This window comes from Zonotrichia albicollis, chromosome 1 (genome assembly GCF_047830755.1).
Source record: "Zonotrichia albicollis isolate bZonAlb1 chromosome 1, bZonAlb1.hap1, whole genome shotgun sequence".
Classification (NCBI taxonomy): Eukaryota; Metazoa; Chordata; class Aves; order Passeriformes; family Passerellidae; genus Zonotrichia; species Zonotrichia albicollis.
Window position 1 is genome coordinate 15,500,242 of NC_133819.1, and position 13,679 is coordinate 15,513,920.

Consider the following 13,679-nt stretch of genomic DNA (forward strand, 5'->3'; position numbering starts at 1 on the left):
GGGTGGGAGACCAGGAGTGACAGAGGAGTTGGTCCTGGCTGCCCTCTGTAACATCTCTCCTGCCCTCCACTACTTGAAATGTAGGGGAAGGTGGTAACCCTTTCAGTGGCTGAATACAACCCCTGAAATCCTTCTGGAGCATGATTTCCCCTCCCACCTCTGCAGAACTATTTATAACAATAATATAAATGATTTTGTACAACTTTCAAGAAAATAAAACATTGAAGGAACATGATTCATGCTGCAAAATGAAGCATACAACATCAAGAATTGCCCAAATCAAGGACACACAATTTGCTGCAGTCTCTAATTACATGACTTGAGGCTACTGAATTCTGCAGGACTCTGTCCTTGATTGGTGTGCAGGCTAGGTGATGGCAGTTCTTCCTGGGCTGTCTCTACAGCAGCTATTCAAACATTGCTTTGAAGATATAGTTACTAACAGGCATCTGAATTACAAAGAGTATTATCTAGATGGGACACATTAAACTAGCTTATCTTCACTCACGTCTGGGTGACATTATTCTCATTTCATATCAGACATGTGCCAGACAGAATATTTATGCAGACAGACTAAAGTGAAACAATCCTCTCGACTCTAGGCACCCAGTCTGAAGTGCTTACAACCTGATTTTTTGAAGGACTCAGCTCTAAAAGTGAATTAGGCACAAAACAACTGCTGCAAGAACGTAGTGCCTCTGCACATGAACTAAGTATGGCAAATAGCTGTCCACACAATGAAGACACAGACTCATTTTGGGATGAGCCAAAAAAACTGGTTGCAGTAATTTGTGTACTGTGCTTTCCTCCATCCCTCTGTCCATCTAATCCAACTCCAACACTTTTGTCCAGGAAGCCCCATGTCCCCCCCACCATGTTAACTTCTCACCACCACATAACCCAGTGCCTTCATTTCCCCCTTCCCACACTCACCAACACTTCTTGCTGTCCTCCCCCTCTCCTCCAGGATCCCTTCTCTGCCCTCCTGTCTCCTGGTCCCACCAGTTGAGCCACTCTTCCCACACAGCCCACCACTGTGGCAGTCAGCCCATCCTTCCTCCTGCACCCCTCACAGCTTCTGCTGGTCAGCCCTCAGTTTGCATCCATCACCCCAATTTCTTCCTTCCCCATCTGATGAACACCTACTGTCCTGTCTGCACTTCCAGCAGAAGAACCTCTGTGCCTGCTCCCAGATTTGAGACCCCATCTCACCTACACTGGAAGAAGAGGAGCTGTCATTACAGGGATGCTCCCACTCCAGCAGCACAGCCCTGCACAGGCACGCTCTGCTGGCACATCCCTTGGAGCAGCGAGGGCACAAGCACAGGGCTGGGTCACCGGTGGGCTGGGCTGGGATGGACGGGGAGAAAAGTCTTCAGAAAATGGAGTAAACTCAAAGCACAGTCTGCCAGGAACACGCACAGATGTCTCCAAGCCTTGTCACCAGAGATTGTCACCAGAGATCCTGTTCTTGAACATGATGGCACCGCAGCTCTTAATCAAAAAGCTGAAAGATTTATTTTCTTTCACCCTTTCTAATGTGGGCAAAACAACATTCCTTCTCTCCTCCCCTCTAGTTTTTCTTGGAAATGGTTGAATTGGTTTAGCTGACAATATTAAAATAAACCTAGCCTGAGAGAGACATACAACCTGAAAGTCTCAGATCAAGTGATAAAAGCCTGACAGACTAGAGCAATGGAAAACAGGTTCTTATGGTTGCTTCAATACTAGATGGTGCTACTTGCTCTGTCTAAATATAACCCTGAGCTATATCCCAGGAGAATATCTAAGGCTTTGGACATTTTAATTGCTCCTGTTTTCTCACTCTGGCTTTGCATGTGTGCATATAAAACAGCCTATAAAAAGCACCTTAAACGAGGTTTTTACCTTGCTAATTTCATCTTTTGCAGGACAATAAGGTCAGATGGGACTGTAACCAGCAGGTTGCAGTGGTGATGTGCATGCAGCCACCCCAGAATGCCATGCCCCTGCCCACAGAAACAGCCAGCACCACATCCACTGACTTGCAGACACACGCTCCATCGGGAAAGATAAAATTAATGTTTTTGAAGAGCCTCCAACAATAATGTTCACTATGATCAAATGTCAGCTATGTAATGCAAAGATACTCTAGAACACGGGAGAAAGAGACTGGAGAACATTAATGTAAGTTGGATGTATCCAACTTGGCGGGGCTTAATTAAGCATAGGCTAGGAGTAAGGAAGGAGTAGGGAAATAGTCAGGGCTGCCTCCTAGCCATGAGTAAATATCTTCTAGAAATTCTCAAAGGATGAGTGAAGGGCAAACATATTATCCAACTTCAAACAAAAGGGGGAAGGAGACAGATCTGGGGTATCATAGACCAAACAGCCTTGCTTTGATATCAAATCAGACAAACTATTATTCAATTCCCTTGTAAATACTTATAACAAATGTTGATTATCATGGAGCAGGAGGGAGCAAGCGTGCAATCCAAGGAGAATTTCCATCTCCCTGCTTGCCACCTTGCACTGCAGCTGCATCCACTCCCACACGATAAAGCCATGAGAAAACAGAAAATACAGACTTGTCAAGAACAAATTAAGCCTAATCTATTTAATTTTCTTTGACTGAGCTGGAAGCATAGTGACTAGGGAGGAAAAAACAGCACAAGTCACACGTTGGAATGAGGAAAGCTTTGATGAATGCATGTGATAGTCTTATATGCAAACCAGGTGAATACAACTGAGGTATAATTCACTGTGGGCAGGCATACAAATACTTCAAATATCTACTCAAGGAACAGTAGCAAGTCCAATGGCAACCTGAAAAGACACATAAGGGCAGTGCCTGGGGGGTCTTGTTCTACTCAGTATTTCCATTAATGACTTGTAAATTAGGAGGAAGATTACAATTACAAATCTCTAGGGAATGCTGTGAGCATTTTCAGGGATTAAAATTAGAATAAAATCTTAATAATCAAAGACCTAGTCTGAAATGAATGACTGAGATTCAATACAGGCAGGTGTAAAAAACCATGTTGAAGAAGAAGGATGTCATGCAAAACAAAAAGAGGCAGTACAGCAAAAGAGTCTCTGGGGCTATAGTCATAAAGAGGGATGACATGATTTGACTCAATGATCTTAGAGACCTTTTCCAAGTTTAACAATTCTATGGTTTCATGATAAGAACAGTGAATAAGCTTGGAGATATATCAAGACGAGCATCACACATCAGGCTCTTTACTCCTCTCAGCCCCATTTCCAGTTTGTGCCCTACCTCAAGCAAGATGCTCACAGGAATGATAAAAGATTTAGCCAAGTGTGACCCCTAGAGAAGAGGGTACAAGAAGAGGGCTTGTTTAGTTGGAAGAAAAGTGTGGAGGAATGAGGGTGAGAGAATGCGAGATGATAACAAGTTTTAAATATGTCAGGCTGCTAAAAGGCTGCAATAATCTTGTCCTACTCCCTGCAGAAGTGGATTACCAAAGGGACTGGCTTAGGAAGCAGCAAGGGTGATTTAGATTAGGTATTAAAAGGAACTGTCTAGCCATAATGATAGTTATTGACTGTTTATGCTGGCAGGCTGTGAATCAATACTGGTTTTCAAGAACAGACTGAACATCTATCAGAAGTGGTGCAGATGAAGCAATCCTGCCTCAGAGACAAGGGATTTGAGATGGAAACTAAACTTTGTAATATTCTTTCTCTACCTTTCCCCCAAAAAATGTCTTATTCTGCTGGCATGCCCCACACATTTCCAAGAAAATCAAAACTCTTTCCCACAAATCTCTCAGTGTTCAAATAGCCACCTCCCCTCAAATACAATGTGACTTTCCCCTCTATCCCCAGCCCCCTGCTAGAACTTCCCCTGCACCCTCCTTTTCTGACATCTCTGCACTGCAGGGAAGAGTGAGGGGGTCGCTAAGGGAGTGCAGGTCGGGCACAGGGTAGAAAAAGAAACTTTGCTTCCCCTCCAGGGATGGGAGGGACAGGGAGGCTGGGACACAAAATACACACCACGGGTTGAAGGCTCCTGTGCAGAGAAGAGGCAGCACATGAGAGGAGGCACCAGAATGGGGTCCTGACCAAAGGACACTGATCACATCATGGATACACACCAGGCAAAGCTTCAAAAAAGTTTCCATTGCAGCCAGTGCTGTACTGAAGGCTTCAAAGCTGCTAGTGCTACATGCATAATCATCTCTGCAGACTACATGGGAGGAAGACAGGCCAAAGTCTTTGCTGGAAGATAAGCCAACTTTATGTTGGTTCTGCATGTCTTCCCAGGCCAGTCCCTCCCATCCACCTCAAAGAAATTTAAAAGAAATACGTGATTTTTTGTGTTCAACTCTCATTACCTGCGGGCAGGAGAGTTCACATTTTTTCTCTAACACAAAGATTCACAGACAGTGAAAATTACAGCTCACATCCTCTTTGCATTCTTTGAGCAAAAAGACCTTGCTGAAATCCTGGAGGAACCGTGCCAGAGAACAAATTAATGATACAATGTGTCTCCAATAAAATTAGGAAGTGGGAAGGAGGAGAGGAACAAGTCTTAAAGAGTTTATTTAACTCTCAGAAGGTAGTTATTCCTGTCTTGTATCTCACCGGTGCAGATGCGTCTGCAAACCCACCACGGCATGAGAGAGAGTGCACAGCATCTCCTGGGGCAGATCTCCATGAGTGACAGCTGCTCTTCAGGTGCTGCTGTTTGTTGGGAGCTTTCACACTCTGCTTTCTCACATTCTCCAAGGAAAAATGGTAGAGAGAGAGAGATTAATTTTTTAAGTAATGTGGGTGTTTGAGTATTGGGGTCACACAATGCTGAAAAACATGTCTGACTACGCATGGATGGGAGTTGGTATCCGAAATAAGCTTGATTTTCAAATTTGCCACGGACCAATCCAGGCCTGACTGAGCACTGATAGGCTGAGGCTCTTGAGCATCCAAATAGATGTAAATGCCTAACAGGTAGAGCGGTTATCGAAGCAGGCATGGATACCACTGTTTGTGTTAGCTGGTTTTCAAAATGTCAACAGCTGGCTTTCACTGATGACAGACCAGCACATCAGTCCACTGAAATTGGCCCAGATTTTTTTCAGAGAAGGAGCAATTGTTAAAGAGCACTTGCTGATACTCTGTGCTCCAGATATAACCAGTCCTTACACCAATTGGCAGCATATGGTGTATTTCCTCAAATGACAGCTTTTGTCTGTCACAACAGGAGAGCAAAATAGTACATTTATTACACAAAGAGTAATTAGTCAACTCTTTGCCTCCCAAAAAGGAGCTGCAGAAGAAGATGCTTTTTAGGACTCAGATGAATGTTTTCATGCTGTTTACAGTTTTGTATGGAGCAGTTCACACTGGTAAAACAAAGCATAGGGAATCACATTTGTTGCTCACATCTTAAAATCAAGATATTACAGGCTAATCATCCCACTGAAAATACCTATGGGCAATGTCCTAATAAACTACTCCCACAATAGAACCTCAAGAATAAGCATTATTTTTTGTATTTTTAATAGAAAAGCTCTCCATCTGTGCAAGAAAAAAGAAAAAAAGGATTTCAATAATAACTGTATTAAATCTGTCAAAGCAAAAATTTTTAATAAGGGATCTATCACATGGCTGAACTTCTTTGAGGTGACAGTGACATGACTTATAGAGCCCAGGCTCTGTGATCAAAAGGATTGCACACATTAGCATCCTACTAATCACAGCAGGACAGGCCAGCCCATCAGGCCAGGACTCACGGAGGAGGGATCCATAAACAAACACTTTCTCCTGCTCACAAATGTGGCTGGGAGCAGAAGTGTTCCAAGGTTGATGTGGTCTTCTCTTCTTTCAAAGAGATAAGGATTGTGTCTTGTAGAGTAAATAAATTCTCAGCAGAGTCTTACACATCTGTTTGTTTACTCATTTTCAGACAGTACCATCCTCTCCTGTGTGTTATCCCCTTTATATTACCCCTGTACTATAATCAAATGCCCTCTCTTCCGGAGTGACCCTCTGCTTCTTCCTGTATTACAGACGCCTTTGATCTTTCCTTCTTGGATCTGTGTGTCCTGACTGGTAGTCTCAGCAGGATTTCCCCCTGACCCCTTGCTCTACCAGAAAACAAATGCCAAAGCAGCATTTTCATGCACTAGCACAGAAGAAAACTAGACAGATGCTTGAGAAGGCTGCACACGATCAATGTTGTGCTGCTGAAGAGCTGTGTGTGCTGGGCAGGGCTGCCCAGCAGCAAGGTAAGCCCAGGCTGGTGAAGGGTGACCCACTTCCTGAGCACAGATAAGCCCCCTGGACCAACAAGGTGAGCAGTCATCATCACAAGGGAGAAGATGGACCATCCTGAAATTTCAGAAGCAGCTGTTCATTTTTCCCCCCTTCATCGCACTCTTAGTGACTTGCAGGGTGCTATGAGCATTTTCAAAAAGCAGAACACAGCCTTTAACTTTTTTTTTTCCTTTTTTCAACTATCTCAGATTTTTTCCCTTGCCTCACCATTTGAGACAGTCCAAGTTATGGCTGACAAATTCCATTAATATCCTAACTGTAATACTCTTGGGCAAAAAGGCTCCTGCGGCTTTCCCTTCCCTACGGGCACTGCCAGTACCAGAGAAACTGAGGGTTATTTCTAGGTAGATGTGAAAAGATGCCATCAGTTCACACAGGGACCTTAACAATCGCATCAGGACTGCTGAAAGCCTGACCAACCCCTTCCTTCACAGCTGGAACTGGTGAGTAAGTTTCCCCAGCAAGCCCAAGCCCACTTGTCCTTGCAACAAAGCACAATAACAAGATTGCAGAAAGCAAGATAACCCTTTCACTCAAGAATCAGAAAACAACATCTGTTAAAAAACAAATAAACTGGTGTAATGGCTTAAGCAAGAGACCCAGAGGACTTTAGAGATGTAGCTCGTAGCTTGGTCAACACATTGTGAACAGCAAATTACAAGAGAACAATTGTTTCATACCAAGCTCTCCCACCCCTGAACTCCCTCAAGGTTAATTAGGATGGCCTCTGGCCAAATTAATTAGAGGAGAAGATTTGGGAAGGACTTTGCTATGCACTCATAACTAGTTCCAAGGTGACCAAGAAGTTCAGAAATGCCTCACCTTCCAAGCAGAGCTTGCTTGGCAAAAAACAAGCTCACATGTGCCATGTCATTCTTCTGACAATCAGGAGAAACACTTAAAAGTCGTGTTTCCCTAACTAACAGCTAACGTGGAAGAACTTTCTGCATCCTTCCCACTGAACAATATGCCCTTATTTATTTTCTGTGTGTGCTTTTTAGGTCATAAGAGGCCAGTGAAGTTATGCATCTAAAGAACAATATAGTACTGTAACATGCCAGTTGATACACACAGCCTGGCAGACCCTGAAAGATCCGTCTTTTCCAAGAGCTGGCAAAGGCATGTTACAGTGTGGAGAAACACTTAACATCACCATAGGAAGGAGGATGCAGAAGGGCCCAGCCTTTGAAATGACAGACTAAATTGGTGTTTTAGTCGGTATTCTAATGTGCCCTGATGGTGCAGCTTAGAGATGATCCTGCCTTGAGGGGCACAGCCATGCCCAGCTTCTCTATCCCACGGCAGCAGTCTGCCTCAACTTTCTCCTGCTGCCCAAAGCATCCTTGGAAAAGGGAATAGCTGGCAGGACCACACTTTCTCCTCCAAGTGGTACCCTTGTGAGTGGTAGAACTGCACAGCATAGCAGGGTAGAGCAGATCTAGCCTCAGTGATTACAAACCAAGTGCTGGCACAAATTAAGGCTCTGCAAGTGACTGCATCTCTGATCTGTAGAGCTCTTCTCTGTCATTAATCTGATATTGTTTAGTTTGAAGCCGGAAGGTTGCTATTTTCCATGCGTCTGTTACCCACAAAAAGCAACAGCCATTCTGGGCAGAATCGGAACTTCTGAAGTAACAATGAGAAACTGCCTCAGCTCACGCAAAGAAGTGCAGCTGAATGCTTTTCAGCAGGACACAATTCTCATTGTCACTAGCCAAGATTTAATGTCTTGACTCTGTGAATCAGACTGACTACTTAGAACAGTTACATCGTGTGTTCACTTAAAGACAGGGGCTGGAGTAACTTAACTTGTAGAGACCATGCCAATAAAAAGCCATAATTCTCAACTCTTGACCAAAAAAAAGGGAAAAAAAGGGGAAAAAAAAAGGGAAAAGAACCCAAACAACCACCCATCCTTAACAGATGCAAGAGTCTTTTGGCACAGATCCAGTGGCAGACTAAGGCCATGATTTGCAATTCTGAGGCAATTATGAAATGACATAACAGCACAGATCTCCTTCTGACAGAACAGCTGAGGTTTTGTCTCCTTTGCAATAGGACATGGCTTAAAACAACCACTAGAAAGTAAAATAACCGAAAGAGCCATTTAACTACCGTGTAAACACCGGAGTACAGATAAACACCAGGAGGGACGGCACTCGGTGTTTCAGACCCTGGTGCCACATCCTCTGGGCTCGGTGAGAGCCGGCACCGAGCCGCAGCCGGAGCCCCGGTCCCGGGCGCTGGGAGCACAGCGACCGGCGGTGAATGAAGGGAGCGGCTCCAGCGAGCGGCACCGACCAACTTCCCTGGGACCCCGGCTGGGGGCGAGCTCCGGGGGATGCCGGCAGGGAGCCCCGCCACAGAAAGCGGCCACGGGGGGAGAGAAGAACGAGCAGGTGCAAGCGATGGGAACCCGAGGGATGTGCCCCCGCTGCCGCGCACCGCCGTCCGCTCCGGGACACCTCCGAGCGCCGCCGTCCCGTCCCGTCCTGCCCTGCCCTGTCCTTCCCTTCCCCTTCGCTCCCCTCCCGCCCGCTCCCGGGCCGGCACTCACCGCTCCGGGCGCCGCGCAGGACCCGCGGGGCCGCCGCGCTCAGCGGCTGCGGGAGGCGCCGAGCCCGCGGCGGCCGGGGCGGAGCGGGAGGGAGGGAGGGACCGAGGGACGGAGGGACGGACAGAGGGAGGGACGATCGCGGATCTCCGCCCGTCCCCCGCGGCCCGGCCCGCCCCGGCCCGCCCCGGGCGGCTCCGCGGGCAGCGGGCGCTGCGGGAGGCGGCGTGTTGGTGTGATTGCTGCGAGAAGTTGAACGGGCAGCTCCTGCCCTCCCTCCCTCTCTCTCCACAGATGAGCACAACTCATGGCTCAGCTTTCATCAACTTTCTTAGCACAGGGAAAATCTGCAGAAGGGAAGACGGGTGTGTCAAGGATGGAGAGGGACATGAGCAGATCTTTCCAAAACTTGCTGTTCCTGCTGGCACCTGGCTATACACCCAAAGGGCTTCTCTTCAATATGGTTTTCAAACGTTTTTGAAGCACTGCTTCCCCACCTTTCCCCTCCCATGATCTATTCAGCCTCTAGAAACAGGTGAATAATTTGCAAATTTCTTTTGGTTTAATGACACTCTTTAAAAAAGAGTATGTTTGTGAATCATTTACTTCAGTAATTGGCTGGGCCCATCAACTGCTTGGCCTGTCTTAATTGACTTTTACCCCAGGCTATCAAAGCGCTCTTACACATGTTCATAAATTGAGTTCTATTCAGTATGTGCTCTAGTTAATAGTGAGAAAACAAGGGCAGTAAAGTTACATGATGAGTCCAAGGTCACGGCACAAGTCTGCAGGAGAGCCCAGAACTGAATACAGGTTTCCTGTGCCCCGGTTTCCCAGGGCTCTGGGAGTTATTGTCATTGACCTGCTTTTCTATGGACATCTCCTTTTGCCTTCCAGCAGTGGTGGTGTGAGCCTGCAGCTGCTGACACTCGATGCAGCCACCAAAGACAATGCCACCGGCAGCAGGGGGACCTTGAGCAGACCCCTGGCACCCTGTCCCTGCAGGGTACTTGTGAAGTTCTTTGTGGCTTTGCTGGTTGGGGAACCCCTGTATTTTCCTGTGGTGGATTCTTGTAGCTGACACAGTAGTCAGTCAGTAAAAGGTTTAAGTTTTGTCACAGAGCAGCTTCATGTGGATGTGACAATAACAAGGTTTTCCATCAAGGAAGCCGTGCTGCCACAACTTCCAGTTCATTATTTAAATATCTTGACTCTGACAGGCAAACTGGGAGTACTGGGCTTATAAAATACTTATCTCCTCTGTGTTGTTAGAAAAAATTTCCAGAATTATTTTCTCGTCTGCATGGCTGAAGCTCTGAGCTGTTTGTTCTCCTTAGTTGTAGAAGACAGTCCTGTTTAAATCCCTGCTTCTCAAGACAAAAGCTTTTGCTCTGGTTGGGTGGTCATGATGTGCCACACAGAGCAGGTCCTTGTTCCTGCAGCTCCCAGCTCTCTGCTGGGAAAGCTGCTTTGGCCCTGGATTTAGGGGATGGGAAGTGGGGAGGGGGAACTGGCTGGACCATTCCATTGGACCATTTGAAACGGGACCATTTACTGAACATTGTCAGAGTGACATTTTTGTTGTCATGAGGTCACAGCCTGTAGAGACCTTGATAAAAGCACAGAGGACAGCACATCTCAGACCTGCCTCTGTGCACCTGGGATTAATTTTTGCTACATCTCCTCTGAGAACACTTTGTGGGCTGCAAAGGGAGGTGCAACCCTTGGAAAGAGGCACTCCTGCAGATTTGTCTGGAGTCCTGCAGTCACTGAAGATTTCCCCCAAGTGAAGTCAAAGGACCTTGAAGTTGAAAAAACAGAGGAAAATATCCTAAAAAAAGAAATCAGTGCCCATGCTTCTAGGTCTCCTGTTACAGAGAGAAAACTGAAAATGTGAGCTGAACATAGATCTACAGTCAGACACCAGAAAGAAACATGATTTTGGGGACAATAGGAGGGATGCCTTGGGCTGGATTCACAACTAACAACAAATGATCGCTGGCAGCCCCAAGTAATGTCCAAGGGGGGTAGCCCAGAGGGTTAGTGTAACACGTTAGTCTGTGATTTGGGAAGATTGAGGGCTGAGCTTCTCAGCACCAGTGCAGCTGCCAGGGACTCCCTTTGCTCCTGCATCCCCTTGCCCTGTTAGAGAGCGAGTTCTTTGGGCAGATGTTGCTTCTTGCTGTGCCTTTGCCCGGTGCTCGGATCAGTGGGGTTGTGGTCTCAGGTTGCTACTGCAACACAGACTGTGACTGCCAGAAGGGCAAAGATGAGGAAAGCAGAGGAAGCAGGAGAGAATTCTGCCTTTTGATGGTCAATGTGCATAACTGATGGAGCATTGCTCCCCCGGAAAGGCCACAGTCCTGCAGCTGCCTGAGGAGATCTCCCTCTCTTGGCTCTTTCCAGAGAAGCAGACCATAGTCAGACATTTTTGAGCTTAGAGCTTCATCCTTAAAAGGCTAAAAGAACTAAATATGGCTGAGAGAGAAGCATACAAATGGAGTTTGCAGAAGAGAAAAGAGCAGTAAAGCCACTCACTGTCCTGCCATGTAGGACTCCTGAGGCGGGTAAATTCAGTGTGATGGGGCAGGGTGACTCAATGGGGCAGCAGAGGAGAGAACCATTATTGTCCCCCTGAAAGAGGGGCAAAGAAACCACAGATCAGAAGCTGCTGATGGCTGTGTGTGCAAAGTTGGGTATCTGGACAGGAGCACAGCGGGACTGCGTGGACCCAGCAGGCAGTAGAGCATCCCTGTGTCACAGCAGGCAGGCTCAGACCAGGATCCTGTGGGACATGGCAGAGCAGGTCTGCGTGCCTGGGCAAGCAGGGAACCAGGACTTGGCTCCTCAGGAGATGAAGAGCAGCGCCTGCAAGTCTGGCCTGCAAGTGGCCATTGTGGACAGAAATTGTGGAAAACAGAAACACACAAACATGAGCAAGACAGGCCAGATGGGGGAAATACAGATGAATTAATTTAGAGGGAAGGGAAAAGGAAAAACACAGAGATATGCTGCACACCAGCCAACTCTTCAGCAACAGCACTGCAGCGTGTCATCACTGTGCCAAGTGAATGGGAAGTTGTGCTCTGCTCGATGCAAGTTATTGCTGTTTTATGCCTTTATAATTCTCCCTGGCCACAAAACCTCCCTGATTGGGAGGTTTTATATTTATGTTTTATGTCCCATCAGCAGTGTCGCTGCTCAGGATCAGAACTTTCCTGCCATTCCTACAGAACTTGTCGTGGGCTTGGAGCCTCATTTCTGGAGGTGATCATTCATCAGTGCTTTTTACAGTGAAATCAAACATACTTTTTCATAATTTGGTGGGGTTTGAAGTGATTAGGTGCATTAATTACTCCCCAAAAGACTGTAACAGGTTTTGTCTTAGATCCAGTTGCTGGGAAAATATTTAGGAACATATGCTGAAATCACCACATACCTGAAGTTTACCATAACTAACTAGCCACAGATGTACTATTAAACCCCTGGTTATTTTTTCCTCTTGTCCATCCTATATGGTATGTTACAGCCATAAGATATTAAACTTACTTAGAACAGCTGCTAGTCAAAACCAAAATAGCTATTACCTTTTTGCAAGAAAAAATTCACATTGCCCATTCCAACAGTAATCACTTGTTTGTACAATTGGCACCTCCTTTCAGCTTGGAACAGAGAAACTTCAGATATTTTATTGCTACATCAAGGGAAACACTAAGCATTGCTGTGGAAAATGGAGATTTTCATTTGCCAGTCCTCTGGTGCTTTTTTAGCTGTATTTTGACTTGGTATTCGGGGATCCTTTTCTTGAACTGCTTTATTGCTTCCTAGGCATCCCAAAAGAGAAGAAGGAGTGGGTATGTATGGAATAGAGGGAAATAGTTCATGATGTCAGGTGGTGACCATTCTGCAAAGATGATTTAATTCACAGCATTTGCTGTCTGTGCAAGGTGTTTGGCCACTGGCTGCTGAGGAGCAGAAATAGTGCAGTCATGGAGAGTATTTTCCTTTAAGTGTAAGGACTAAGCTATCAGGTCTGTCAGATGTACCTTGAAGTCCTAAAGTATGACACATGAAAGTGTGCTGGAGGGAGGAAAAAATGGGGGGGAAAAAGCTAAAAATAAAAGACTAGTTAACACAGAGGAAACGTACACCCATATGAGTGTGAATTCCTGAACATTGTGAAGACTGACGAAAAGGCTGAGGGGTGTGGCACACAAATTACCCTGCAGAATTTAGCTGGTTTACATTTGGGAAAATTAGGTAGTGCTTCCAAAATTTTTGAAGTGCTAAATATTGTTAAAACAATCCTTACAGTTCTTTCATTCCAGGACTTGGCTCAGGGTACTCAGAAAATAACTAATGAGTTTCTCATCATAACACCCAAGAGAAATGGGAAGTTATCACCGTAATTACCCCTGTCACCCAGCTGGGGAGCAGAACAGCTAAGCCTTGTTTTTCAGGGGTGTTTCTTGACTGAAATATTTGTACAGTCATTCAGCTGAAAAGCTCTTGAGAAGGATTAGAAGCTCCAGCTGGCCTCTCAGCAAGGTGATGAGGGGAGGAAGAGTCATCCCCCAAAGGTAGGGGAAGATAAAAGGAGAAAAGTTATGCAGAAGCAAGGCATGTTGGTGTTGGATCTATCCTACTTTTCTTAGTTCAAAATTTGAATGCTTTCTACTTCAGAGAAGACGAATTCCTGCATTTCCTTAATAATGCACTGTAGATTTGATAGTATATGCATTATGTACCAGGGTGCAGAGTGGTACAATGCAGATGTTATGGCAGCTCCATCCATCTCCATGAAGCTGCACATGGAGGCTCAGCTGTGACTGCCACATTGGCA

The 13,679-nt window shown here is 46.0% G+C and overlaps 1 protein-coding gene across 6 annotated transcripts in view; it reads right to left on the minus strand.

Moving 5' to 3' along the window:
- Window positions 1-13,679, minus strand: part of JCAD (junctional cadherin 5 associated) — a 62,583-nt gene that overhangs the window by 22,854 nt on the left and 26,050 nt on the right. For 2 of the 6 annotated variants that reach the window (XM_014270101.3, XM_014270072.3), the window contains exons 1-2: window positions 8,840-8,985; window positions 4,591-4,728 (exon numbers count right to left, since the gene is read on the minus strand). The exons of 3 other annotated variants lie outside the window; for them this stretch is intronic. The gene's annotated coding sequence lies outside the window, so the exon portion shown is untranslated. Of the gene's footprint in view, window positions 1-4,590; window positions 4,729-8,839; window positions 8,986-13,679 lie in introns of those variants that run through there. One more of the 6 variants, XM_014270084.3, reaches the window with a different exon arrangement.